At 48.9% G+C, this 18,236-nt stretch overlaps 1 long non-coding RNA gene across 1 annotated transcript; it reads left to right on the top strand.

The window, feature by feature from the left end:
- The first annotated feature begins 1,050 nt into the window (after window positions 1-1,050).
- Window positions 1,051-8,599, top strand: LOC128144635 (uncharacterized). Its single transcript, XR_008236144.1, has 3 exons — window positions 1,051-1,124; window positions 3,609-3,697; window positions 8,131-8,599. It is a non-coding gene; the product is annotated as an uncharacterized LOC128144635 (long non-coding RNA).
- Window positions 8,600-18,236: the final 9,637 nt, after the last annotated feature.

The following is an 18,236-nucleotide window of genomic DNA, read 5'->3' as shown; positions in this document are numbered from 1 at the left end:
CAAACTTGTTGCGTGTGTGGAAGTTAGTGCCTGGCTGCTGGCGCTCCTTGCTGTTGTTTGCTGGTTGTCATTTATAGAATAGAGCAAGTAGAGCTATCAGCATCTCAGGAGATGCCTGATGCCTTGCAAGATCAGGTTCTGGAAATAAGGAATCCACTTCATATCACGATGACTGTCACCTGCACTTTCCGCTCCACTAACCGGATTTATTGTGAGGCTGCATCAAAACAATGGAGTCATAAGCTGCAGTGTCCCCAGGGCGACTGGATGAATTAAAATATCCAAGACAATGATGAATGCTGCCGAAGGTGTTGATGTTGGGTTGCTGGACCTGTGGTCTCTGGCAAAGCCCAAGAAACGGTCTTGTCGCAGGGAGACTCCAGAGTTGCCGTTCTCAGCAACAGGGGAATTGGGTTCCTGTTTCCTCCGCCTTTGCTATCAAAGGGGCAGCCAGGCCCTGTGATAAAGCATGCTGACTCTCCACACTTTTGAGAATGAAAAGCTTCGTATCTTCAAGTTTAGTTTTCACAGGTCTCATGACCTCCTTCCCTCCACTGCTCCAAAATTCAGCCAAATAAAACATAGATCAAAACATGCAGCAATATATTGTGGGCCTATGCCACTGCTGCTGAAATCAGCAGTGACAAAACTCCTTGTCGTTTAAATGACATGAGATCAGGCATATGGTTATACATTTTGGCTGTGCATTGCTATAATATTCTTTGTGTGCGTCCATGCAAATGTATTTTATGTTACATATGCTTATACAAGTATGTACACTTAGGAGAGATGAGTGCCTTTTATCTACAGGCAGCAAATATGTGTCTGTGTAAATGTAGATTTCTGTGTGTTTGCTGCTAATATGTGTTTAAACTGGCATGAGGCCTGGACTGTGAATCTTTGTAGAGCGTGTATCCCCGTATGTGTACGTAAAAAACTAGTCTGCTTTTCAAATTGTAGAAGCCAGTTCTGGATGTAGGCTGTAATGGAGACCTTTGATTTATAAGGCCTTCTCTCTTTATGGCTCTTTGTGTTGGATATCCATGTGATGCAAAATCTGAAATTGGTGATGGATCGTTATCTGCTGGGCTGCAAGGAGAAAGCTCCGTGTGTAACCCTATCAGGTACGAGCTCCTTGTACGATGCCATTTTATTTTACAGGTGGTCAGCCATCCGAGGGGAAACTTTAATTTGAGAGAGTCTGTACTTAACAGCAGCAGTCCAGAGCCCTGCCCTGTCCTTTCCATCAACCCCTTTTGTTCCTTTCTATAAAAAAAATATTATCAGGAGGTCCTTCACAGGGGAGGAGAAGTCAAGGAGGGTAGCAGTATATCTGCTCACGGTAGCAATGGCAGCAATGGCCAGCCCAGCTCTTGGCCGACTGCAGCCTTGTGCTGATGGGCTGGCAAATGATCCCCTGCCAGGAAACATGACAAAAAGGAGAGCATTTTTTTGGCAACTTTGCCCTCGGGCCCTCAGCTCCCATTGAGGAACTGTGACCCTGGGGAAGACCAGGAGCAAGCTGTCTGCTTGGGGGAGGAGCAGGGGTTACGCATGGGCCCAGGTGCTCAGAGAATGAGTCAAAATCAGAGCTAGGTAAGCAGTGCATCTGTTCATACCCAGAAGAAATCCATCCATTGCATCTACGTCAGCTGTACCGAATCGGTCACGCAGCCGCAGCTACCCGGGGCTGCATGCTCATACGCAGAAATTATACAGCCTCATCTCCGGCAACCCCCTTCTCACCTGGTGCACATTTTCCCCTTCCCCAGCCCAGTCCTCCCCTGCTTGCATGTTTCTGTCTCCAAAGAAATCACTAAGGGAGAGATACATTTCTTTTCAGCATCTTGCTGACCCCCTTTCTCCTCCCCCCAAGCCCTGAAATTAATTAAATGATGTCACGCTTGATTTTATCTGATTTGGAAGCAATTCATCACCCTTTTGCTGGTTCTATTAGTCCAAGCGATCAGCACATTAATTCATTTGTGAGACTAAGCTCAAGGGTAATTACAGTGAGGAAGCTTAATGGCTAAACGTGTTAATGTCTGTAATCAGAACTATTTTCTCAGTGCAGAACAATTGTTAGACAATTACACTTGGATATGATTGCCCTGGTAGGCAACAGACGCTGTGTCAAGAGGGGAATAGCAGAAGCTTGTTTTGCAAGTAGTGTATTATCAGCAAATTCGACTCTTTGCAATCTCTCTTTTTCTGGATTCTGCACAACTCACCCCTTCCTCAGGTTTTTGCATTATTAAATAAGTTGAAAAGTCATCTCTCTTTTTCAGGCTGGGTAGTGTGGGGCACAGAGGAAAATAGACTCCTCTGCTTTTTTTCTGGCATAAATGTCATGGGCTTTTGCTTCTGGTGTCCTGGTTTATGTCCATGGAGAGAAATAATGAATTTAATAGGCAGCCCCTTGCTTCTCAGTAGACCCAATTTTTTTTCTGTTCTACAATCAGTGCTTTCCAGTCAAAAGACATCTAGGACCATTTGAACTTTAGGACTGAGATTCTCCCTCTTTTGCCCATCTGGAGGACTCTTTGTTGACCTCATGGTGGGGAAGTGTCTTGTCAGGGTAATTCTGGACTTAATTTAAAGGAAAAGTAGCTGTTGATGGAGGGCCCCATATGGGCACAGTGGGACGACACAAGTGTAGCAAGGGGGCACAAAATCTTTCTGGGCAAGGTCATTTCCTCTTGTTCTCTCCTCTTCTGACTGAGCTGTCAGTGCCCTTGTCAGACTAGAAAGCTTCTAGTTTTATGTCAAGTATCCTAAATGTGTCATTTCCTTCATGCCTAGCTCCAGAAGGAAGTGAGGAAAATCACAGCTGAATGTACAAAGTTCAGCTCTTATTAAAAAGGCACCTGCCCACAGAGTGTCAGGAAACATCCCATCCGTGCGATCACTCAGCTTAACGCTCAGCAATAACCCCACATATGCTGCACAGCACGTATAGTATACAGCGGCGACGTCTACTGATACATGGTCATGTGGGATGAGCAGGCACACCGCAGACTGCCTAGATGCCATGTTGCAAAGGGGTTTCAGGGAAAGATACAGCTCTGGCTCCTGCCTGCGGAGGGTGGGCTGTGGCGGAAACTGGTGTTGCTTGGCCATACAGAGGCATGTGGCTGTTGCAGGCAGGTTTTGTTCAGCCTCTTCCCTCCAGATATAGAAGCCCTCTAAAAGTGAGAATCAGTTTGCTGCAGTGTCTGTGAGCTGGATGGGGTGTCTGGGCAGAGGGACGGCCGGGAACACCACAAAGTCATTCCTCTTCCTCCCTGGGCAGCCACAGTGACTTCCACTGTGGCTGAGCGAGTCCAAGCACTTGTGCTTTTCAGCTGGGGAGAGATTTTATTCCAGCTCAACCTGGAGGCCTTCCAATGCACAAGGCACTGTACCTTGCAGAAATTCTCATTTGGGGTAATGTCCCATACACCGCTGGTCTTGAAAAATGCATTTCTTGGTATTTGAAGAAAAGCCTCTAGCTGTGCTGGATTGGCAGCATCCTCAGAGGCCCCTGTGTTAGTCCTTAGCAGCAATCCCAGCCTCCTGCCACAAATGAGGCAGGGGAGGAAATGAGTTTACAATGATGTGTTTTGCAGACATGATGAGGCTTGCGCCAGTGACAACCACAAGAAGAGTTGTCTGCTTGTATGGTTTCAGAAGGCTGTCTGTCTACACTGAGAAGAAGGTAAGAATAAATCTAAAGTTTCTGTTGTCGTTAGTGGTATAGATGAAGAACAAATGATTTCTTTTCCTCAGGAGAGCAATCCTCTCTGGTCTCTAGCTGGACTTGCAAAGGGGCTGTGGCAGTGACCTCCTCCTGTCTCCACATCTGATTTAGCAGGACTGGTATTAGCACCTGCCTGCTTTCTCCAAAACCCAGGACACAACAAAGCCCTGCTGGGGTGCCCCAGTGAGGTCTATGCCCTCTCTTAACAGCACAAGAACAGGGAGACTCTGCAGGTGGGAAAGACAACATGGCTGGGCAATTGTGAACCAAGTGCTGTCCCAGCCACTAACTTGCTTCAGTGCGACCCTTCGCCTGTTCAGGCTTGTTCCTACTCCAGTCTTTAGGTTGGTTCACTTGGGAGCTTCCCAGGAGAGAAAACCAGCATGTGCCAAGGGTTCGTACAGTGCCCAGCACGCCACTGAGAGCAGCTTCACGAGGGCAGTGTGGGAAACCTGCCCAAAGGACTATGAGGGCTGCTCCTGCCAAGGGGAGTGGTTAGGGCTGGGGCAGGCTGCATGGGGACAAGATGGGCAAATTTCTCCCACTGAGGCAGCCCGGGGCAAAATGATGGCTGGCTTTGCTGTCTGTTGTCCCAATGCAGTCTTCCGGGCTCTTGCTGCAGGTGTGCCAAGGAGCATGGCACAGCAGGCAGATTTTGACAGAATGGTGTGAAAACTTAACAAGATAACTCCACTGTTGAATGAGTTAAAAAATAATGAAATTCAGGGCAATCTCACATCTGTTCTCACCCAGCTATCACGTCTGACAACAGGGAATGTAAGCGCAATAGGATGTTACGTGAAGAGGTCTGAATTTTGCTTTGTTTCTTCTCCTTTATGCTGGAATACCTTCTTAGCAGTGTAGAAAACCCATTTCTCACCCTTTCACGTTTCCCTGGCAGATCTTTGAATATTAATGCTGTCACCAGCTTCCATGAGTTGAAGCGATCTGTGCTGGGTTGATGAGGGTTGTAGGACACGAGTGACGTTCCTCTGCCTCCCCCTCTCCTGTGCAGGCAGCAAGCAAAGCCCCAGGGCTGCAGTGGCACGTTGTGCTGCAATACAGGGCGCTCACCTGCTCGGCAGGGACCCTGGCCTGGGAGTCAGAAGGTCGGGGTTCATTTGTTGGCTCTGGCACCGGCTTGCCAGGGAAGCTTAGGCAAGGCATCTCCTCCCATCTTTTGCCTGCCTCACGATTTTAATCCAGTCTCTCTGGTCCTTGCTCTGCTGATGAGGTCGAAAGCATGTCAACTCTGTGTCGTGGTTTCAGCCCAGCCGGTAACAAAGGACCACGCAGCCGCTCGCTCACTCCTCCCGCCCCCCTCCGGTGGGATAGGGAGGAGACGGAGGAGAGAAAAGAAAAAAAAAACCTGGAACCTCGAGGGTTGAGATAAGGGCAGTTTACTGGGACAACACAAAAAAAGGTTACAACGACAACAACGGTACTAATGAAAGAATATACAAAACGAGTGATGCACAGTGCAGCTGCTCACCGCCCGGAACCCGACGCTCCGCCACTTCCCCCACCGAAAGTCGAGAGCCCTCCCCCCGGCCCGCTCCCCATTTATATACTGAGCATGATGTCACATGGTATGGAATAGCTCCTTGGCTAGTTCAGGTCGGCTGCCCCGGCTATGCCCCCCCACCTCCCAGGTTCCTGTAAAAATTAACTCTATCCCAGCTGAACCCAGGACACTCTGTTATTCAGAAAGGCACTGAAGCCTGGGATGGCTGAGCCCATTGTACCATCCAAGGCCTCCAAATTTTCCTTCTGCTGTCCAAGTTGCAAGGAACAGCAGGAGACATAGCCCGTCCATTGTGTTATGTATGTTACTCCTCAAGATTAGTCCCAAGTTACTGTAGATACCATTTGAAACTATGATATTTGAACAATAGCTTCTAAAATACTCACCTACTCCTCCTCTTTTTGTCTTTCTTAAAAGCTATAGAATATTTCTAATGTGACAGGAAACATGCTCCATTGTTTCTCCACTATAATTGACTGAAATGAAGCTGCTTCCCTGCACAAAGCTACCCACCTCTGAATAGTTCACTATTCTGAGCCCTGTTAAATTTGGAGTCTAACTTATTTTAACTATTGCAGTCTTAGAGAGCCACCTTCTTCCACGCCATTAAAGCTCAGTGGGGTTTTACCCCATTTGCCAACAGAGATACAGAACAGCATGTGGGTTCCAATGAAATACAAAATACAATCAGTTGAATTAAATAGGAGATTAGTATCTCCATCCTCTCTCCTGCGTTTGGTGGTTGGATGCTTTGAGATCCTTTCTGCCCACCAGAATGCAGTCTCCTTCTCCATCACGCATTTAGCCAGGGGTGATGGGGTAACAGATGTAGTAAGAAGTAAAAATTTAATTGCCTAGGAGATCCCAGACCCAGAGATCAGATCCCTGTGCTCCCAGCAAAGCCTAGCAAGGCCTGCTGAGCCCTGCTGTGCTCAGGGAGACTGGCCACAGTGCTGGGGTGTGAGGCTCATTCCACAGCCCCATCCCCAGACACAGCTCATGCAACAGCATCCTCCCATGGGGAGGGATGTCTCCCCGTGCATCACTGTGGCAGTGCTGTGTAAATGCTCTTGGACCTCTCCATCCCATCTGCAGTGTTAAGGGACAGCTGCCTAATGCTCTTCCCACAGAAGTGCTGGTCAGGGAGGTAATGGACAGGTAAAAGCCAAGCTGCTGTGTGGGTACGGGTGACTTGGAGCAATGAGTTTTTGCTGAGAACAAACTGGTGCATATCGCCAAGAGGTGAAAACTTGCTGTTAGCGTTACCAGCCTGGTTGAGAAGGAGGTAGAGGCAGATCTCTGCAGCGCTGGGGTATTGCAGCTTCACAGCCTCAAGTGTTTCAGCTTCTGCGCTGCAAAGCAAATAGCTGCCTGTATCGATTTACATTGCAAATGCACAACTATAAGCCACCTGCAAACTTCTTTGTGAATTTGTCTGACTGTAAAACCCATCAGAAGAAAGAAACTCCTTGCTCACAGATTTCAGTTCCTTTGCCCCTGGTTATGGCTTACAGAACCAAAGAAAACAGCCTTTTATGGTGCAGGAACAGTAAAGTTACTGAGACTGAATTCTTTTTCCTTGTCACACAGCCGTGAGTGCTGGAGCACTCCACCGGCATTGGTACAGAAACACCACTGGGCTAAAATTCACTGGAGACCACAGGGCTGTGGGGAGAGGGGCAGCAGTGCTCAGCAGGATAACCTGAGGTCTCCTCCAGCCAAAGTGATCCATCACTCCTAGCCTCACTGGTATGCACAGCTTTGCACTCACCAAAGCTGCCTTAATGAATCTGTCCATGTACTGTTCGGTGTGTCGTATTGACATGTCTGCTAGGTGTGCGCCCTATTCCCTGAAGTCAGTGAGCAAATGTGGGCGTGTTGGTGTGGGCAAGCCAGGGCTTGCCAGGGTTAGCTCATAGTTCTGCTGCCCTTAAGGACTTGGGACACAGCTCAGGCCACGGTAACTATGCTGGGGACCAGCACTGGAAAATTACTCAGTTGTTACTCCTACCTTCCATGCATGATCATTTTCTCCCTCGTGGTTATAAATACATTCAATCAAAATGAGCATGTTTTACTCTTCTCTGTAAACAATGCAAATGCAATGCAAACATTTCACTGTCTGCTGCTTGGTATTTCTGCATAATCTGACAATCCTGCACAGAGCAGATAAAAAGGTAGAGAAGGAAAGTTCTTGCCTCATTTCTCTCTTTTGGCCAAGACAGTACATCTAATGGCAGGACACTCAATCTGTCTGCCCCAGATACACAAAGCTTTCATGGCTAATATCACCTCTGCTGGGGTCCTGGGACGCTTTGTGGTCCCCGATTCCTGCCACAACTCCTGGTTCCCGGTTGGAAGCCATCACCGCCCCATCAAACACTCTGCTTTTAGCAAATCAGCAAATTCAGACAAGAAAATATTTCTTGAACAATTTTTCCTTTACTGCTGCCCTGCTCTCTCCTCAGGTTGTATGGGCCACATTGTATAGCGTGACAGTGTTTCAGCAGATGGCTTTGCTCGTGGGCTAGTGCCCATGTGTGTACGTGTGCGCGTGCGTCCATTTGCTCAGGCCCTCCTGAAATGCCTCGTTCAACTAAGTGAATCACCCTGCTGCTGGGTGGCTGTAGCATGCTCAGCACATCTTAAAAAGTGCAAACTTGCAGCAGAGAGGAAGCACCCTGACAGAGACAGGCTGGGGGTTTCTGTGGGGTTTCTCTGGGCTGTTGGGGCAGCATATTTGTAAATGATGTTTTACAGACAACAGCGCAGGTGGGGTGGCCTTTGGGCAAGACTGGCGTCGCTATTCAGTGTTAAGTCATATTAAGTATGTATTAACTATTGTTTGTTTTCCTTGGTTTGGCAGGATTCAGGGGTGCCACAACTCCTTTGAAACATAAAGCAATGATGTGGCATTCAGCGCAGCTATCAACTGGGGAGCCCAAATGTGCCATCTGCTATGTTAGAAGGCAACAGAAGAAGGAAACAACAACTCATCTGTGGAAAGCTGCTCCCATACGGAGCAAAGGAGGAGCGAAGGGCAGTTCGTTTCCATCCCCAGGTGCTGTTTTGTGCTCCTCAGAGCCAATGGAGCACAGGACCAGTCGCTGCTGACCGACGGGGTGTTTGAGCAGTTGGGGCCCACTGCCGGCGAGCAGGGTTCGCTGGAGCTGTGTCCGTGTTTGCTTTCCAGGTTGCCTTCCCTGTGCTGTGCTGCAGCATGCGATGCCTTCAGCCATGGTTCAGCTGCTGAGGAAAGCTGGAGGAGTACTGCAGTCCACAGCCCCAACTGGACCAGCAAGGTCAGAAGGAGAGAGGCAGAGAAACAGAGACAGCTGCCAAAGCAGCAGGTCATGAAAGAGATCAGTTTGCTTTTCATGCAGTAAGGCTGTTTCTTCATCCGTCCTGCCCTCCCCTGTTCCCATCCCCTCCCCAGCCCTGGCCCCTGCCTTGCCAGGAGCACACTTGTACAAAGGTCTGAAAAAATCAGGACCGCTTCTAGTCTGTGGGAACAAAAGGTTTCCTTTGTTGTAATTCCTCTGTTCAGCTCTGCACAAGGCCCTCACATGGGGGACAGCAACACGTGCCCTGTATGACAGGGACAAAAGCAGATTACTGTGGGGATGGCTGAAAGGAAACTATGACTCGTTCCCTTGTTGCTACAATCTTGTTGACTTGCTGGTGCTTTGCAGGAAGAAATTCATACGGGTTTTCTCTGCATAATAATAGTAAAGGCTTTTCTTGGTGGGAAAAACACGGGGGGGGGGGGGGGAGGATTTATCACAGGGACAAACACAGCCTTGCCAGCAACAGTTTATACCATTTATGCAAAATGAAATAATCACTTTCTGCTTCCCAAATGTTGCCTCTCAGCGTCATGGCCCTGATTCAGCATCGTGGAAAGGGTGATGTGAAGGGCCAGGGGCTCAAAGGCTGTGTTAAACACTCATTTCACTGCTGGCCCGTGACAGAAGAGTGGAGTGCGATGTAAAGGGAGGACATCAGCTGGGCTTTGCTAAGACCAGCCTGCTACATGTCTTGACTTAGTGTTTGTTGGGGTTTTTTTTAAACTTTTTTTTTTGCATATATTTGGAAAAAAGTAGGCCTCTGTTAAAGGTCATGATTAACGTGCACTTGACACCTCTTGGACTTCTGCAGACCCCTCCTGCTATCTGCATCTTAGACTGCTGTCCCGGTGCCTCTGTGGCCACTCTGGTGGCCTCCAGCATTGGCTACTGGGGGGGGGTGTAGCAATAGAAACACCCACTTTTACAGGTGTTTTTTTTCTGGTAAGGAAAAAAGGCTTTTGCAGCTGTGCTGGCTGTTTGCCAGACCTTCCTTCTGGAGAGGTGAGCAGCCACAACAGGTTGGGGCCACGGAGCAGGTGTCCTTTTTGGGGGTGCCGGCTGTCCCCTTGAACAAGGTCTTCGGCAGGGCTTTAACAGTCAGAGTTAAACCCAGCAATGCCCTGCTCTGGTGTATGCTACTGCCTTGCAAAAGAAAGGGGGAAGATGGGTTTGAACGGAGGGTTGCAGACAAAGTTTTTTTAAGTATAATCATTTAATCTGGGTTGGTTTTGTTTGGTTTTGTTTTTTTTTTTTTAAATAGTGACATGTAAAGACTCATGCCAGCCTTCTGAGTTGTGCTGCAGGCATGCCAGAGGACTTCACCCAGCTGCCTGTTTCCAGCAGTAGCTTCTCTTGGAGGATGTGGAGGCTCCCTGCAGTCTCAGGGGCTCTTCCAGGGGCTCTTCCAGGGGCAAACTCACAGGCATTCATGACTCTGCCCACACAATTCACTTTTAATCTTCACTGTCCCCCATCACGTCATAACCCACACCTCCCATGTCATTTTTCTGTGTGGCTGCTGAGACAGTCTGGGTGTTAGGTGGTGGCCCACAGACTGGGACATCCCCTTGGTGGCTGTACTGGAGGCTGGAGAGGGCTCAGGCTCAGAAACAGCAGTCCCCAGGTGAGTGAGTAGTGGAGGCCTGAGCCGTTTGATGGTTTTGCCTCCTTTCTGGCCAACCTTCAAAATCAGTTTTGCCCTGGGAAGGAACAAGCCATGACTGCAGGATAACAATAGAAGAACCCCTCGGGGCAGGAGGGAGGGAGCAGGGAATGCACTAAGGCTGCACCAACACTCCAGAGTGTCCCCAGGAACCTGCCTGGGGGATCTGTGTAGGGAGCTTAAAAAAAAAAAAAGGCAACACCACCCCTGCCAAACACAAACCAAACAAAAAAACCCCCACAAACCCTACCCCTACTCTCCCACACCAAATTCTTGAAAGGATCAAGCCAATGGTTCAGTTGACTGACTTAAGCCAAAATGCTCCCAGCTTTTCAGCTGGCAAACATGTAGTGAAGCGATCTTAAAACGTCTCGGGAGGACATGTTTCAGGCTCAGCCTTCCTGTACAGTGAGAGGACTTGCCAATATGAAGGGCTCAGGCAACAAATCCACCTTTTCAGGTAAAAGATCCCCACCAACAGCACAGTTCCCAGCTCTCTCTTACACGTGCATGTGTCCAGTCCTTTTTCTTCACCCATCCCCACACAAGCTGGTCTGAGGATGGGCAAAAGCTTGAGAGCCACGCTGTTTCTGGACTGAGCTCCTCACGCAGTTGGCGTGAATGCTTTGCACAGCCTGTAACTGCCGGTGTGATGGGTGCTTTGTAATCCCGGCATGGAAATTAAGTTGAGCAAAGTATTGTAGGCAGATTAAAGGAGCCAAAGGGAAGCTCATTTGCTGGGCTTTACTTTTCTGTTTTGACTTTTTCTAGCTTCTGGCAACAATTGCCAAAATATTTGCTGGGCCAGTTTGAGAGCTGATACAGGCAACATGTTCAGCTGCTGTGCCTCAGCAGTAGCCACAGCCACGTTGGTGGAGCTGAGCTGATTTTTATCTGCTGATGGTTTTCATTTGATACATACTTTAATGCATGAGAGGGGTTTGTTTTAAACGGGATGGTCACTGGACCTCTTTAATAGCTTTACAATCATAGTATGGTTCGCAAACAGAGCGCAAGCTTTAAAGTGATTTAGCTGAATTCTGGGGCTGATCCAGCATTACGGAAACTGGTAAAACAGCCTCTCCTGCCTGGAAGCTCCCCAGGGCTTAACAGAGGCATTACAGTGCCAGCAGTGGTGGCGTATTTTGCTTTTGGAGAGCAAAAAACAAAACCAAAACAAAACAAAAAAACCAAACCCCAAACCATTGCCCGTGCACTCAGTGCACAGGGTTGTAGCAGTGGACAAAACCTGCAGCTGGCAGTGCAGGCTGGCCAGTTTCACTGCTGCAAAACTGAGCTGAATCCTGGGCTAGTTGTTTGTAAAGCCTGGTGTTGGTGTGTTAGGTCTTACCATCCCTGTAGAGTTTTTTTGTATTTTGTTTTTTAAACCGCAGGATCAACTTTCTTCAGAAACGAGTCCTCGTGTTTGAACAATGTCATATGCACATGCCTATCATCTGGTTCATAAGTGACACAGAGCCGCAGCGACCTTCATCGCCATTAGCGCAGCATGAAACTACTCACAAAGGCTAAACTGTGCTTTTCAGTAGCAGCTTAAACACCTGAACTCAATGGCCTTTGTCGAGCTTTTCTGACTGAGTGGCAGAGGGCTTTAAATTAATATTGTTTCACTGGAAAATAGTTGGTTGAGTAATCTTTTCTTTCTTTTTGGCCAGGTAAGGAAAACCCACTTGGGGAAGGCATGAAGGGGGAGAGGGGTATTTGGTAACTAACTGTCTCTCATATTGCTCCTGTCTCTGGCTTTTATTTGTTCTGAAACATTGCTGAAGTTCTACTGTGATCACGTCACCAATTTTTTCTGTCACATTTCTGCCTTTGCATCAGACACCATTTCCTCTGCACTGTATTTCTTAAATTAGCTGCAGCCTCTCATAGTGTGCGTGTCAGGGCAGAGTGCGGGCCAGCCACGGAAAGGGCCTCGTGGTGCTGAGGTGGATGGGCCTTCACTGCTGTGGCCCCCCCCCCCCCCGATAGGTGCCAGCCACCTGCTGCAAATGGCATCCTGCACCTCCCGGCACCCTCCCAGGAAAGGGTAGGCATGCAGCAGCACTCCAATTTGCTAACAACCAGTGCTTCATCTTACCCCCTCCAACCCCGAAAATATAGTTTATAATACCTATAGTCGTAAAGCATGCATGCTTAATAATGTAAAACTAACTGCTTTTCGGCAAGCAGTGCTGTTACAAATGGCTTGTGTTCTTGGTGCATGCTGGCAGAAGGCCGGCTGCCTTCATAGCACTAGCCAAAAGTAGGAGGGCAATGTTAACAGGGAGGATCCATGCAAGCACCCCACAGGGCTGTTTGTTAGGAGAATTGTATGTATCTATCTATCTGTGCAATGACCTTTCCAGACTAGTGGGTATAAAATGTTGAGGTCATTCGTGAAACAAATCACTGCAATCCAGGGAGACTGGAGTGTTTTCAAGTGCACCGCAAAAAGCCAAATGACCTTTCCTGTTTCTTGCTAAATTTAAAATGCTCTCCGGAGTCCTGGTAACGTGGGTACCTGGAGAGGCAGACTGGGGGGCAGTGAGAGTATTTTGATTTAGGGTGCATGCCAGACCCCATGTGATTAACCGCAGCTTTTGAAGTGAATGCCGCGCGTGCTCAGGCAGGAGCTGGTCAGTCCTGAGGGTGCAAGACTGTGCGCAAGTCATGCGCTTTAAGCCACCCATGGAGCAACAGTGGGCATGTGGCTGAGGGCATGTGGTAGCACCTATGGGCTTATTCAGCCCCTTTGATTGGGGGAAGGGGTGGGGCAGCAGCTACACGTTTCCTAACTGGATGTAGATGTGCCTCTGCCAAAGCCAGAGTCGCAACTGGCCAGGCTATGGGGGCAGGCATCAGTGTGAAAGCAGGCGTGGGGTGCTGGAGGGCTCGTGCAGCCTGGAGGATGCATGCTTGCATATTGTGGGTTTTTTGTTTGGTTTTTTTTTTTTTTTTTTGGTTCTTGTGCAAATTTTATTTATGGCATTGAGTTCTTGTGTCTTAATGACACCCACCTCCCCCCCCAATAACCTCTCCATCAATGAAGCTGTAAACCATAACCTGGCTCAGGCTGGGGCTGCCATGTGGGCTGATGAGCTGCAGCTGGTCACCAGGTGAGTGAGTCAGGGCACAGGGCCATGGGACTGAAACCCTTCATGGGCCTTTTTTTAAAAAGAATAGAAGCTCAGAATTGCACAACTCTGTGACATAACAAGTTGTGGGGGGGGGTACAACACACACAGAGAGGGGTGTGGGGGTGTCAGTGGTCAGAAGAGAAGGGTGTTGCTGGAGGAGCTAACTTCAGTGCGCTGTAGTGTGGCAGCATCACTGCCCCACGGAAGCTGGGCAGTCCTGGGGTGCCAGAATTGGGGGTTCAGGCAGGCTGTGCACCCAGGCTGCCATGGCTTTGGGGTCTGCTCAGCCTTTACTGGAGCAAACCTCCATGGGGTGTTGCTTCCTGCCCCAAGAGCCGACCAGTGACACCCGTGTGCCAGCAGGACACCCCGATGGGGGCTGTCCCCCAAAGGCGCTCCCTGCCTGCAGTCACGGGGCTGCCTCAGAGTCTGCTGGCCTGTCCCCATCTCAGGGCCACCCCAGTGGTGTGGGGCGTTGTGGCGGTAGGGGTGGGGAGAAAGGGAGGGACTTTGGGTTTTGGCAGGGGCACTGCGGGGCTGGGGAGTGGGTAGATTCGGGTCAGGATGGGGCCGCCCTCCCAGCCGAGGTGCCCAGCATGAGGGTCTCCCCGAGCAGGGTCCAAGGCTGCTTACTGCCAGGACACAGGCAGTCCACGTTGCTGGAAGTGCTCAAGCCCTGGCAAGAAATTTCACATGTACACAGACTTTGTTTTGTATTTTATTGAATTTCATTTATATTAAATTAAAAATATATTTCTGACAGATTCATGTAACAAAAAGGCAGAACAGTTTTCAAATTGTTCAGCTGGGGTGAGCGTGGGTTGATGCAAGGTGGGTCGCAGTCTACATTTGCCTTAACAAACAGATAAAGCTCTACCCAAGGACCATGAGGAGAAACTCGGGACTGCACACGGGGGGGGGGGGGAATATAACCACACGAAGAGAAGATCCACAGGTTTCTCCCCAGCCTCCAAACAAGACAAAAGGGGAGGGAAGGAAAAAAAGAAAAAACAAGAAACCATGAAAAGAAGGGAAATTATGCTAAAATATGTACCTAATATTAACCCAGGTCAGTAAGTATTTTAACAGTGCATAATCCTCGATAGCTAAAATATGAGAAACGAAAGGTTAAAGTAACATTACGCCACACACGATTGGCATACCCTACTGTGTAAGCAAGTGCAGAAAGTCTGAACACACCACAATAGTGCTAAAACACAGAATCACACAGAATGCCAAGAATGGTACTTCTAACCGAAACCAGAGGGTGGGAAGGGAGAGAAAGAAAAGGGGAGGAGCGGCTTAAATCACAAGCAAATTACCTATATACAAATCAACCCTAAGGACAATTATGTTCCAAATAATGGTGTTCACAAGGAAAATAAAAGCAACATTATCCTTATTTACAAATGCAACTAGCTGTGTCTTTAACAAGCTATAAAAATACTATTCACATTTTCAAAGTAACATACAGTAGTTTTTGTATTTTTTATTTTTGTTTCAGAAAGGCAGCTAACTCTGAATGCATCACTTTGCAAGAAATGAGCGTCTTCCCCAACACGCTGATGCTTCTCTTATTCTGACGGTACTCCGTAAGGCAGAAATATTGTTGTGTTGTCTCTTTGCACTCTGAGAACACGGAGAATTGGCTAAAACCCAGACCCTCCCCATCTCTGCCCCTCACCCACCTCCTGGGATGTGGCTGGGACAGGCCGGCTGCAGCAAGCGGGGCCCAGGGAGGCAGCCGCCCCCCCACGCCGCGAGCCTCGCAGCAGCTCTGTGCTATCCCTGTGTCACCTCCCAGGTGGGGCTCGGCGTTTGGTTTCGAAGGGACGGTAACGTCATCCTCCTGACCTGGGAATCTGAGCCTCGTTGGAAAAGAAAAAGTCGATAGTTCAAGACCGCCAGGTCAGGAAATAATACATTTTGGGTATCTCAGTTTTCAGAAAGACTTCTTCCTCCCCTCAGTTTCCCCTCCCTACACTAGGGCTGCCACCTCTTTAGAAATTCCGGCTTATGATGTTGGGGAAATTGCAAAAACTGGACAAAAAAAGGGGATTAAAACCATTGTGAGTATGTATCGAACGTACCAATTTCCAACATTAAAATGCTATAAAAAAATGCTGTGTTTTCATTGACCTGCATTTTCCTCTTAACACACCCCACCATGAAACGACAAGTACCCCGTAACGACCTTCAAGTCCCCATCTTCAAAGGAACAGTGGTTTAGTGCATTCAAAGTTAGCTACCCCTTAACACAGCGTGCTCAGTTAATAATCGACCCATTTAACAGCAAGTACCAGTTTATGCTACATATGTCATAGTACCTTACCTCAAAAAGAACGGCATACATATCTACACTTACTTATAAAATACCATTCACAGTTTTATTACTGTGGTTATCCCAAAAGGGTTTAGTCTTCGGAGTGCTATGGGACAATACAGTGTTTTCTCCCCGAGAGGGCTCAAAGGTTGGGCAGGGCGTGGGGACGGTGGCGCTGTGGGGACCAGACCGCTGGCAAGCAGCACTCATGGCCAGCGCACGGCTAGTGACAGCCGACGGCTCGATGTACATGTGTGCCCTGCTCACACCCGAGCCGTCAGCGAGAGGGTGCTGTGCGGGATGCGCCTTTGCCCTGGTGGTTTCGTCCACAACATGCCTGGAGCACGATTTCATGGCTTTTTTTATCGGGGAGGGGGAGAAGAACTGGGACATGATGAGTCACACTGCCCAACACCGTTACAAACCTCCCCTTAAAACCCCTCTCTACCAAGGTCCACAAAGCTCTCTCTCTCAAAATTAAATAATAAAAAACGGAAAAAAAAAAAAAAGCAGCTCTGACTCCTCTTGGTTCCCGATGGGGATAATGTCCTTAGGTCCCCCGCCCCCCCCCCCCCCCTTTTCCTGGCTTTGTCGGCACAGACCCCAGCTGGAGGATGCCTGGGGCAGAAGCACCTCTTCAGGCTGGCTCTGGTTAGGAGACGTGCTGGGCTGCGGTTCAGGCAAGTCCCACCGCCATCAGTCAGAGCTGGCCCCCCCCGAACGGTGCTCTGCATCCTCCAAACCTACAGGCAGATCCCAGCTACCACTGCAGTACCACTCACAGCAGCCTTACCTGTCAGTCATTTCTGCAACAGCAATGAGCCTACCAGTGTAACAACATACTAATCCACACAATGGTACAGGAATATGACCTTATGCTAAAATAAAATTAAAACAAAGGTGGGGGCGAGTGATTTTTGGACATCCGAGGAGTGGTGCTTCTAACCCCAAAGCTTTATTTCTGTTACTTATTCCGAGTTTGAAAGCCCCATTCGTAAGAGTGACCTTCGCCAGCCCTCTAACGCTTAGCAAGAGCCAGAAAATAAAAAAGGGGGAATCTTGCAAACACAGCGACGCTGCACAGAGTCTGCCCTGTGGGACGACCGCAGCTCCTTGCACGTGATGGAGCATGAACGTTACAGCCAACCAACCCCGCCCCGTGCAGCCTTGGCTTTCTAAAAAAAATTTGAACCCAAACCCACAGATTTATATAACAACAGACAAGCTCTTTGTCAGCAGCAGAGGTCCATGATCCACGGGAATGAGACTATTGCAAGTGAGAGAGCTAGAAATGCACGGGTACACAGCCTTCACCTAACTGCAAATCACAACACCTTTTGAAAAATAATTGCTGAAGGGAACGCGAGGCAATAATCTCCCCTTTGAAGTGCTCCTTAAGAACCAAAGAGGTGACTAACAACCGGACACCCGGCTATGGTTCATGCTAAAGCCTCTGTTCCACCAGTCGCCCTCAAGCTAAAGAGCTCTCAAAGCAGGTAAATACCTACCCAAGCTCAATAGTTCCAAATGTGATTGGGAATCAGGCTGGGAACCCCTGTAAGCCCCTTGTGCAAAGCAAGGGGAAAATCCATCCCGACAAGTGAGCGATGCGCCAGCTGTCAGTCCCCGGGGCATTTACGTTACTCCAATTCCTCCCTCCTAAAGGGTCAGCAGGCAGAGGGTGCGAGTGTCCGTGTGTGGGGTGCTGCAGTGGCTGCTACCCTCTCCATAAAGAGATGCCTGCCCAGGGTGCGCAGAGCTCCGGGGGGAAGCAAGGCTGACCGGGATGCCTTCAGTCATCCCGGGGAATTACATGACCAACAGCCTAATTCTGACTTGTGCCAAAGCCTCCTCATCTCCTGGGCGGTATAGAGGAGCCCAAATAACCCCCTTCATTCCTTTAGCTGCCACCATGATGCAGGACACCTACACAGACACCCCACCAGAAAGAAAAGATTTTTTTTTCTTTAATATCCAAGTTTACCCATATAGGTCCATCCTCAGAAAAAACCCCAACCCAAGCTACATTTCTAGGCTGACTTACCTCACAGCTGTACTCTTCACCCGTACTGCCCAGCTCTACCTATAGGTATGGAAAAGAATGGACCCACAGAGCCAGGGCCAAATTGGTCTTTCGGAGCTGCCATTTTCTTTGCTTCTAGGCTGGGACTGGTGGTGGCTGAGGGTGAGGAGACGTGCTCCCCTATAACTCCCTCTCAAATCTTTAGTGGAAACTGGTATCGGATCGGTGGCATGTGTCCCAGCTGCCCTGCCCCAGCACCACATCTGCACAAGTGCCCTTCGCAGGCAGCCTCTGGGCTTACCACTTGTGGGACAGGAAGGGAAAGGTATTTCCCCACTAATCCAGGAAATAATTGGAATGAAGTCATTGCATACAAATTCCTGCAGTCAAGAAATGCGTTTCCTACCAAATAAGTGGTACAACCAGCGTTAATGCAACCTTTTTTTGTACAAAGAAAAGGATTTCAGGGTACC

Source organism: Harpia harpyja, chromosome 7 (assembly GCF_026419915.1).
Source record: "Harpia harpyja isolate bHarHar1 chromosome 7, bHarHar1 primary haplotype, whole genome shotgun sequence".
Classification (NCBI taxonomy): Eukaryota; Metazoa; Chordata; class Aves; order Accipitriformes; family Accipitridae; genus Harpia; species Harpia harpyja.
Note: the sequence above shows the minus strand (reverse complement) of the source record. Positions and strands in the feature narration are given on the sequence as shown.